We start from the raw sequence: 12,403 nt of genomic DNA on the forward strand, positions 1-12,403 counted from the left end.
AAATGTGTGATAACCTGACATCAAAATATAAATACTTCACATTCCAATGTTCTTCACTTAGCAGAATATGTTCTACTTATTCAGAAATACACACACACACATATATATATATATATATATATATATATATATATATATATATATATATATATATATATATATATATATATATAAAGGCTTTTGAACTAATTGTATTTATACCTATACATATAGATGATTATATATAGGTATAGATATTTACAGATATACTGTATACAGGGATATCTATTCAAAAATATATAGAACATATTCTGCTATGTGCAATATGTGTACATGTGTATTTATGTGTTTATTTGTGTACATATGTCTGTAAAACATATATACACAAATAAATACAAATGTACAGATATATATACATACATGCATATACATCTTTAGACATGTATACAGATGAAACTCGAAAAATTTGAAAATCGTGCAAAAGTTAATTTATTTCACTATTGCAACTTAAAAGGTGAAACTAATATACGTGATAGACTCATTACATGCAAAGCAAGATAGTTCAAGCCGTGATTTGTCATAATTGTGATGATTATGGCTTACAGCTCATGAAAACCCCAAATCCACAATCTCAATAAATTAGAATATTGTAAAAAGGTGCAATATTCTAGGCTCAAAGTGTCCCACTCTAATCAGCTAATTAAGCCATAACACCTGCAAAGGGTTCCTGAGCCTTTAAATGGTCTCTCAGTCTGGTTCAGTAGGAATCACAATCATGGTAAAGACTGCTGACCTGACAGTTGTGCAGAAAACCATCATTGACACCTTCCATAAGGAGGGAAAGCTTCAAATCGTCATTGCAAAGAAAGTTGGATGTTCCAAAAGAACTGTATCAAAGCACATTAATAGAAAGTTATGTGGGAGGGAAAAGTGTGGAAGAAAAAGGTGCACAAGCAGCAGGGATGACCGCAGCCTGGAGAGGATTGCCATTCAAAAGTGTTGGGGACTTTCACAAGAGCCACCACACACAGATGGATCCTGGACATGGGCTTCAAATGTCGTATTCCTCTTGTCAAGCCACTCCTGAACAACAAACAAAGTCAGAAGCGTCTTACCTGGGCTAAAGAAAAACTGACCTGGTCTGTTGCTCAGTGGTCCTCTTTTCTGATGACAGCAAATTTTGCATCTGATTTGGAAACCAAGGACCCAGAGTATGGAAGAAGAGTGGAGACGCACACACTGCAAGATGCTTGAATTCCAGTGTGAAGTTTCCACAGTCTGTGTTGATTTGGGGAGCCATGTCATTTGCTGGTGTTGATCCACTGTGCTTCATGAAGTCCAGGGTCAACGCAGCCATCTACCAGGAGATTTTGGAGCACTTCATGCTTCCTTCCGCAGACGAGCTCTATGGGGATGCAGACTTCATTTTCCAGCAGGACTTGGCACCTGCCCACACTGCCAAAAGCACCAAAACCTGGTTCAATGACCATGGGATTAATGTGCTTGATTGGCCAGCAAACTCGCCTGACCTGAACCCCATAGAGAATCTATGGGGCATTGCCAAGAGAAAGATGAGAGACATGAGACCGAACAATGCAGAAGAGCTGAAGACCATTATCGAAGCATGCTGGTCTTCCATAACACCTCAGCAGTGCCACAGGCTCATAGCTTCCATGCCATGCAGCATTGAGGCAGTAATTGCTGCAAAAGGGGCCCAAACCAAGTACTGATTACATACAGTATGCATGCTTATACTTTTCAGAGGTCCGATATTGTTCTATGTACAATACTTGTTTTATTGGCTGCATGTAATATTCTAATTTTCTGAGATTGTGGATTTGGGGTTTTCATGAGCTGTAAGCCATAATCATCACAATTATGACAAATCACGGCTTGAACTATCTTGCTTTGCATGTAATGAGACTATCTCATATATTAGTTTCACCTTTTAAGTTGCATTAGTGAAATAAATTAACTTTTGCACGATATTCTAATTTTTTGAGTTTCACCTGTATGTATGTATCTCAATGTTAAAGCTCTTTGTCTGCCTTTTTTTCTAGCACTTTAGACCTCATATCTTTGAGCCCTTATTACTTTTTTGCAATATTTTTTTAATGACTTACATGGTGTACATTGAAAGTATTTTTTATGTATTTTGTGACACTTTTGTTTCGCGAAACAGTTAACTAGAGCTGTGAGGATGCGCTATCCCGACGAGTGTTAACTTCAATTGCCCTCAAACAATTGTGTTTACTTTTAACTTGTAATAGAAGCGCTAAACCTGATGCTTGCAAACACCTGTGTTAAACCCCTTTACGCTTGCACGTAACTGTTAGCGCTCCACTCGTAATCTAGCTTTAAGAGTTGATGCTATGGTTTAAATATCCCCAACAGTGCCCTAAGAGTAAATGGTCAATAAAGGGACAGTATATTTTCATTTAACTGCATGCAATAGACACTACTATAAAGAAGAATATTCACAGATACTGATCTAAAAATCCAGTATAAAACCTTTTAAAAACTTAATTAGAAGCTCCCAGTTTAGCTCTGTTGATGTGGTTAGGCTGGGACACCCACTGAAAGGGGCTGAGAAAGCAGAAAGAGCAGACACTCCCCTGTGCATGAAAATACCCATTACACAGACAAGAACAAGCAGGAGTTTGTAGACTTGAGTCTTCATCTGATACTTTGGGGCTTGGTTATAAGTCTGAAAATCAGCACAATATTATTACAAAAAATAAGCAAACCTATACATTCTTACGAAAACACTACCAGATGGGCTATATAAATGGATCATCTACAAAACATTTTTGCAAAGAAAAAGTGTATAGTGTCCCTTTAAGAAATAGGTGATGTTTATGCATTAGATGGCTGTTTATATTCTTGTTGTTGTATGCTTATTTTAATTTTCATTGTCTCCCATTTGTGACTTAAATGGATTTTAAAATCAATTTTTATCTATGCTCCAAAAAATATTTACTGTATCGCAAAAGATTTGCATCCAAAATAAGGGCTAGATTACATGTGGAGCGCAATGGATAGCGCAGGGTGCGTTGCATTTTTCAGAACCTCAGCAAAGAATAACACACAATTTGATATTACCAGTGAATGGTGAGATATATTAACAAAAGCATCTTAATGCAGCCAACACCATATAGTGTGCCCTATACTTAAAGGGATATTCCGGTCAAAATTTAAATGCACATAGATTAATTAGATCTTTGAATCGAAACATATTTGCAATATAAATTTATTGGAAAAATGCTTTTAGTAACTGTTCTTGTGTTAACATTTTTCTCTGCACGTGCATGTGACGCATAGCATTTTGAATACTGCAGCTGTTCAGAGCACCAGTGGGGCTTGTATCATGTCAGCAGTTAACAAATTAACAGGTAGATTACGAGTTTTGCGTTAACAGGGGTGCGGAGCTAATGAGCAGTTTATGCTCACCAATCACTTACAGACAGTGCTGGTATTACAGGTTTTTATAAACCCGGCGTCAACCGCAAAAAAGTGAGCATAGAGCAAAATCTAGCTCCACATCTCACCTCAATACCAGCGCTGGTTACGTTAGCGGTGAGCTGGCTAAACATGCTCGTGCACGATTTCCCCATGGGTATCAATGGGGGAGAGCCGGCTGAAAACACCTGCAAAAAAGCAGCGTAAAGCTCCTAACGCAGCCCCATTGATTCCTATGGGGAAAATACATTTCTGTCTATACCTTACACCCTAACATGAACCCCGAGTCTAAACACCCCTAATCTTACACTTATTAACCCCTAATTTGCCGCCCCCAACATCGCCGACACCTGCATTATACTTATTAACCCCTAATCTGCCGCTAAGGACACCACCGCCACTATAATAAATATATTAACCCCTAAACCGCCGCACTCCCGCATCGCAAACACTAGTTAAATATTATTAACCCATAATCTTCCGTCCCTAACATCGCCGACACCTAACTACATTTATTAACCCCTAATCTGCCGCACCAATGTCGCCGCAACTATAATAAACATATCAACCCCTAAATCGAATTCTAACCTTAACCCTAGCACCCCCTAACTTAAAGATAATTAAAATAAATCTAAATAAATATAACTATCATTAACTAAATAATTCCTATTTAAAACTAAATACTTACCTATAAAATAAACGCTAAGCTAGCTACAATATAACTAATAGTTACATTGTATCTATTTTAGGGTTTATTTTTATTTTACAGGCAAGTTTGTATTTATTTTAACTAGGTAGAATAGTTACTAAATATTTATTAACTATTTAATAACTACCTAGTTAAAATAAATACAAAAGTACCTGTAAAATAAAACCAAACCTAAGTTACAATTACACTTAACACTACACTATAATTAGCGGGGCCAAAGTAATCAGCTCTTTTACCTGTAAAAAAAATTACAAATCCCCCCTAACATTAAAACCCTCCACCCACACAACCAATCCTACTCTAAAACCCACCCAATACCCCCTTAAAAAAACCTAACACTAACCCCTTGAAGATCACCTTACTGGGAGACGTCTTCACCCAACCGGGCCGAAGTCCTCAACGAAGCCGGGAGAAGTCTTCATCCAAGCCAGGCGAAGTGGTCCTCCAGATGGGCAGAAGTCTTCATCCAGACGGCATCTTCTATCTTTATCCATCCATCCGGCGCGGAGCGGGTCCATCTTCAAGACATCCGACATGGAGCATCCTCTTCTTCCAATGACTAACACTGAATGAAGGTTCCTTTAAATGACGTCATCCAAGATGGCGTCCCTTCAATTCCAATTGGCTGATAGAATTCTATCAGCCAATCGGAATTAAGGTAGAAAAAATCCTATTGGCTGATACAATCAGCCAATAGGATTGAGCTGGCATTCTATTGGCTGATTGGAACAGCCAATAGAATGCCAGCTCAATCCTATTGGCTGATTGGATCAGCCAATAGGATTGAACTTCAATCTTATTGGCTGATTGCATCAGCCAACAGGATTTTTTCTACCTTAATTCCGATTGGCTGATAGAATTCTATCAGCCAATCGTAATTGAAGGGACGCCATCTTGGATGACGTCATTTAAAGGAACCTTCATTCAGTATTAGCCGTCGGAAGGAAGAGGATGCTCTGCGTCGGATGTCTTGAAGATGGACCTGCTCCGCGCCAGATGGATGAAGATAGAAGATGCCGTCTGGATGCAGACTTCTGCCCATCTGGAGGACCACTTCGCCCGGATTTGATGAAGACTTTTCCCGGCTTCGTTGAGGAATTCGGCCCGGTTGGGTGAAGACGTCTCCCAGTAAGGTGATCTTCAAGGAGTTAGTGTTAGTTTTTTTTAAAGGGGTATTGGGTGGGTTTTAGAGTAGGGTGGGTTGAGTGGGTGGTGGGTTTTAATGTTGGGGGGGGATTTGTAATTTTTTTTATAGGTAAAAGAGCTGATTACTTTGGGGCAATGCCCCGAAAATGGCCCTTTTAAGGGCTATTTGTAATTTAGTGTAGGGTAGGGCTTTTTTTATTTTGGGGGGGCTTTTATTTTGCTAGGGGGATTAGATTAGGTGTAATTAGTTTAAAATTCTTGTAATTTGTTTATTATTTTCTGTAATTTAGTGTTTGTTTGTTTGTTTTGTACTTTAGATCATTTTTAAATGTATTTAATTGTATTTAATTTATTTAATTATAGTGTAGTGTTAAGTGTAATTGTAACTTAGGTTTGATTTTATTTTACAGCTACTTTTGTATTTATTTTAACTAGGTAGTTATTAAATAGTTAATAACTATTTAGTAACTATTCTACCTAGTTAAAATAATAAATAAATACAAACTTGCCTGTAAAATAAAAATAAACCCTAAGATAGATACAATGTAATTATTAGATATATTGTAGCTAGCTTAGGGTTTATTTTATAGGTAAGTATTTAGTTTTAAATAGGAATTATTTAGTTAATTGTAGTAATTTTATTTCAATTTATTTAAATTATATTTAAGTTAGGGGGTGTTAGGGTTAGGGTTAGATTTTGATTTAGGGGTTGATAAATTTAATGTAGTGGCGGCGACGTTGGGGGCGGCAGATTAGGGGTTAATAAATGTAGGTAGGTTGCAGCGATGTAAGGAATGGCAGATTAGAGGTTAATAAAATTTAACTAGTGTTTGCGAGGTGGGAGTGCGGCAGTTTAGGGGTTAATATATTTTTTATAGTAGTGGCGATGTCTGGTTCAGCAGATTAGGGGTTAAAATATTTATTTTATTGTTAGCGATGTGGGGGGGCCTCGGTTTAGGGGTTAATATGTAGTTTATGGGCGTTAGTGTACTTTTTAGCACTTTAGTTAAGAGTTTTATGCTACGGCGTTGTAGTGTAAAACTCTTAACTACTGACTTTAAAATGCGGTACCACTCTTAACTGAAGAGGGTGTACCGGTCACTTTTTGGCAGACTCGTAATACCGGCGCTATGCAAGTCCCATTGAAAAAATAGGATACACAATTGACGTAAGTGGATTTGCGGTATTTCCGAGTCTTACCAAAAAAGTGAGCGGTACACCTGTACCTGCAAGACTCGTAATACCAGCGGGCGTTAAAAAGCAGCGTTGGAACTGGCCAACGCTACTTTTTAAGCCTAACGCAAAACTCGTAATCTAGCCGCTAGTCATTACCAGCACTTTAGGATCTGGTGCATACTTAAAAATAGTGATTGCTTTTATTAGAAGCATTTTTGATAATACATGTATATTACAAAACTGCTGCTATTCAAAACTGAAATGCATCCATGTGGATTCAAGTTTTGGCTGGAATATCCCTTTAATTGACAGTTCAGGGAGTCCTATTAGTGAACTCATTATGCTCTTATTACAAGTGGTGAGTTAAATGTTGCGCTCAATCGAAATCCAAAGCACAGCTGTAAAATGTAGTGCTTCTCATAGACCTGAAGTAAAGCATTATTATTAATTGTATTGCATGGAACTATATGAAGAACACATCTGTTGCTCTCTATTGACTTATTGCACACTTGGCTCTGCGCACTATTGGGTTAGAAATCTATCTATATCCGACATTAATTTTACTGCCCCCACATAATAGTCTATTAATATGAGAGATTTAGCACACCTTCTCTATACAACATGCAGATACAAAATAATTCTGGACTTTAGGGATATGAGTGCTATCGATTGCAATCGAACATGGTTAATGCACAATAGGGCTCAGGGCCGGACTGGGGAAAAAAGAATCCTGGGAAATATTGAAGGTCAGCCCTTTATTGTACATAGGATATATAAGCCGCATTTTATTTATGCAGCTTAGTGGAATAGTCTCACCCCCAATATTTTGTTTCATAATAAAACTATATTAGTTTTTAATGAAAATAAATTTTCTAATTCAGGCACCTTAGAACACAATCTTATCTATGATTCACTTTCACAGTGGGAAAATAAATATCTATAATAAATATATCTAAATCCAAATCATCCAGAACTTGCTTGTCCGTTTGTGCAAGAGAAGTTAGAAGTTGTTTGTACATATTAACACATTAATATACAGGGAGTGCAGAATTATTAGGCAAGTTGTATTTTTGAGGATTAATTTTATTATTGAACAACAACCATGTTCTCAATGAACCCAAAAAACTCATTAATATCAAAGCTGAATATTTTTGGAAGTAGTTTTTAGTTTGTTTTTAGTTATAGCTATTTTAGGGGGATATCTGTGTGTGCAGGTGACTATTACTGTGCATAATTATTAGGCAACTTAACAAAAAACAAATATATACCCATTTAAATTATTTATTTTTACCAGTGAAACCAATATAACATCTCAACATTCACAAATATACATTTCTGACATTCAAAAACAAAACAAAAACAAATCAGTGACCAATATAGCCACCTTTCTTTGCAAGGACATATAGAAGGGCCCCAACCCTCAAAACAATGTTGGCTCCAAGTAAGATCGTTAAACATAGACAATCATATCCTGGCACCAACAGTAGTAACTTGCGACATGGGTCATTCAAATGTAGACGAGCCCGCTGCAAGATGTGCACTTTTATTGATGATCAGCGGAAAACCTTTAGGTCTAATGTCACAAAAAAGTCCTATACTATTATTGGTCATGCCTCTTGCGCTTCTACTTATGTGGTCTATCTACTCACTTGTGTTTGTGGGGCCCAATATGTAGGGTGTACCTGTAGACATCTTAGTACTAGATGGTCTGAACACTATCGGAATATGAAGAAAAACTTCAGACTCCATAGTGTTTCAAGACATTGTAATGATGTACATAAGGGAGACCTTAACTGCTATTCTGTGGTTCCCATTGAATTTGTTCCCAAATCCCATTTATACAATCGTTTTTTCAGACTCAGACAAAGGGAGACCTTTTGGATCCATTTGCTGAAAAGCATGCATCCAGATGGTCTTAATTTGTGTGTCGATCTGGCAGCCTTTTCCTAAAGGTCTGATCCTGGTGTCCCTCTGTCTGAGCTTGGTCCTCTATACTGGTTTATATCTCTGATTCAATGGTCCCATATATACTAATCTTGTGATTCCTATTAGTCTGATAGATTGTTCTGTCAGTTTTTGATTTATAGGTTCTAAATTCAGATATAAGATTATCCACTTTCAGATATTCATTGACATTTCTCTTTCAGAATATATGTCCCCCCTCCAATGTGTGTAGCCTTGTATAATCTCTAAATATCTATTGCTACAAACTCAATTTAATCATGCCGTTTGGCTGTGGAATTCCCATTCTAAGCATATAGTCACTAGGTATATTAAACCACCACAGTATATTACTTTTGATTTTTTGCTAGAGGCTTTATTTTGGGCACCTATCTATATTATGAGCACATAATCGTGCCTTATTTAGTTGGTGCTGCCTCTGTATATCATATTTATTATAAATATTATGATATATTTTCCAGTAGATCCTCATCCCTCATTGTTACTTTAGATTTCTGACTGTCAATGTGAGAAGTGCAGACACAACCCCGCTTGTGACCAGTTCTCAGGGTTTTAGTTTTAACCTATGATGTTAGAACTTATTTTACAGTCATATATACCAATATAGGCACCTTATTCAATCTTACGAAATATATATGAACTGTTTGTGACTGCGTACTTTGATTTGATGCTTTATATGCCCTATATATTTTATTAATTTTTTGAGTAATTTTTTAAAATGTTTTATTTTATTTTGTTATGTATGTTCGCATATTACGGTCGGTAATGTTTCCACATTCATCATCATATATTCACTACTGAACAGGTGCAATTGTCACTGCAGTTGTCAATCACAATCTATGATTGGCTCCATGAAGGGTGTGGACACAGACTGGTCTGTGATTGGGTAACTTTTATGTTAAATAGAGCTGGGATATCAAATGTAACATCAGCCTGATGAAACGACCGGAAGGTCGAGAAACGCGTTGCTGTTGTCATTTCATATAAACTATATGTTTTAACAGTGATTTTAATAAATTAGCTTTTATGATATCCCCGCTCTTGTGTATACCGTTTTTTGGTTGGTCCGGTTACCACCACTCATGCTAAGAGCTAACAGCAATTGGTCCTATCACGGGCTACCCGTTCCTCTGACGATTCTACCTCCTGTAGCTGCAGATTGGACCCTGGAGTTCCGGATCTATCTTTCCATTGGTCCGTCTGGCGGGCGACTAAGGTCCCGTCCTGTCTAGTGAGGCATACGTTTATGCCATCATTTTTGTGATTATCCTGACTCGTTGTGTGTGCTGTCTCCTGCCCTTACCACTGTACTACGATACTGTCCCATAAGGCGCCTCTCTTTTTTCTGCTTCTACAGACTTTTACACTCAAAAGCCTACCATCCATGGATTCTGTCAGTGTTTTGATCTGTTCACCATCAACATTGCGTGCAGCAGCAACCACAGCCTCCCAGACAGTGTTCAGAGAGGTGTACTGTTTTCCCTCCTTGTAAATCTCACATTTGATGATGGACCACAGGTTCTCAATGGGGTTCAGATCAGGTGAACAAGGAGGCCATGTCATTAGATTTTCTTCTTTTATACCCTTTCTTGCCAGCCACGCTGTGGAGTACTTGGACGCGTGTGATGGAGCATTGTTCTGCATGAAAATCATGTTTTTCTTGAAGGATGCAGACTTCTTCTTGTACCACTGCTTGAAGAAGGTGTCTTCCAGAGACTGGCAGTAGGACTGGGAGTTGAGCTTGACTCCATCCTCTACCCGAAAAGGCCCCACAAGCTCATCTTTGATGATACCAGCCCAAACCAGTACTCCACCTCCACCTTGCTGGCGTCTGAGTCGAACTGGAGCTCTCTGCCCTTTACCAATCCAGCCACAGGCCCATCCATCTGGCCCATCAAGACTCACTCTCATTTCATCAGTCCATAAAACCTTAGAAAAATCAGTCTTAAGATATTTCTTGGCCCAGTCTTGACGTTTCAGCTTGTGTGTCTTGTTCAGTGGTGGTCGTCTTTCAGCCTTTCTTACCTTGGCCATGTCTCTGAGTATTGCACACCTTGTGCTTTTGGGCACTCCAGTGATGTTGCAGCTCTGAAATATGGCCAAACTGGTGGCAAGTGGCATCTTGGCAGCTGCACGCTTGACTTTTCTCAGTTCATGGGCAGTTATTTTGCGCCTTGGTTTTTCCACACGCTTCTTGCGACCCTATTGACTATTTTGAATGAAACGCTTGATTGTTCGATGATCACGCTTCAGAAGCTTTGCAATTTTAAGAGTGCTGCATCCCTCTGCAAGATATCTCACTATTTTTGACTTTTCTGAGCCTGTCAAGTCCTTCTTTTGACCCATTTTGCCAAAGGAAAGGAAGTTGCCTAATAATTATGCACACCTGATATAGGGTGTTGATGTCATTAGAAAATACCCCTTCTCATTACAGAGATCCACATCACCTAATATGCTTAATTGGTAGTAGGCTTTCGAGCCTATACAGCTTGGAGTAAGACAACATGCATAAAGAGGATGATGTGGTCAAAATACTAATTTGCCTAATAATTCTGCACTCCCTGTATACCTAAATATATAGATGATTATATATACAGGGAGTGCAGAATTATTAGGCAAGTTGTATTTTTGAGGATTAATTTTATTATTGAACAACAACCATGTTCTCAATGAACCCAAAAAACTCATTAATATCAAAGCTGAATATTTTTGGAAGTAGTTTTTAGTTTGTTTTTAGTTTTAGCTATTTTAGGGGGATATCTGTGTGTGCAGGTGACTATTACTGTGCATAATTATTAGGCAACTTAACAAAAAACAAATATATACCCATTTCAATTATTTATTTTTACCAGTGAAACCAATATAACATCTCAACATTCACAAATATACATTTCTGACATTCAAAAACAAAACAAAAACAAATCAGTGACCAATATAGCCACCTTTATTTGCAAGGACACTCAAAAGCCTGCCATCCATGGATTCTGTCAGTGTTTTGATCTGTTCACCATCAACATTGCATGCATCAGCAACTACAGCCTCCCAGACACTGTTCAGAGAGGTGTACTGTTTTCCCTCCTTGTAAATATCACATTTGATGATGGACCACAGGTTCTCAATGGGGTTCAGATCAGGTGAACAAGGAGGCCATGTCATTAGATTTTCTTCTTTTATACCCTTTCTTGCCAGCCACGCTGTGGAGTACTTTGACGCGTGTGAAGGAGCATGGTTCTGCATGAAAATCATGTTTTTCTTGAAGGATGCAGACTTCTTCTTGTACCACTGCTTGAAGAAGGTGTCTTCCAGAGACTGGCAGTAGGACTGGGAGTTGAGCTTGACTCCATCCTCAACCCGAAAAGGCCCCACAAGCTCATCTTTGATGATACCAGCCCAAACCAGTACTCCACCTCCACCTTGCTGGCGTCTGAGTCGGACTGGAGCTCTCTGCCCTTTACCAATCCAGCCACAGGCCCATCCATCTGGCCCATCAAGACTCACTCTCATTTCATCAGTCCATAAAACCTTAGAAAAATCAGTCTTAAGATATTTCTTGGCCCAGTCTTGACGTTTCAGCTTGTGTGTCTTGTTCAGTGGTGGTCGTCTTTCAGCCTTTCTTACCTTGGCCATGTCTCTGAGTATTGCACACCTTGTGCTTTTGGGCACTCCAGTGATGTTGCAGCTCTGAAATATGGCCAAACTGGTGGCAAGTGGCATCTTGGCAGCTGCACGCTTGACTTTTCTCAGTTTATGGGCAGTTATTTTGCGCCTTGGTTTTTCCAAACGCTTCTTGCGACCCTGTTGACTATTTTGAATGAAACGCTTGATTGTTCGATGATCACGCTTCAGAAGCTTTGCAATTTTAAGAGTGCTGCATCCCTCTGCAAGATATCTCACTATTTTTGACTTTTCTGAGCCTGTCAAGTCCTTCTTTTGACCCATTTTGCCAAAGGAAAGGAAGTTGCCTAATAATTA

The sequence above is a fragment of the Bombina bombina genome, chromosome 1, assembly GCF_027579735.1.
Source record: "Bombina bombina isolate aBomBom1 chromosome 1, aBomBom1.pri, whole genome shotgun sequence".
NCBI classification, from domain to species: Eukaryota; Metazoa; Chordata; class Amphibia; order Anura; family Bombinatoridae; genus Bombina; species Bombina bombina.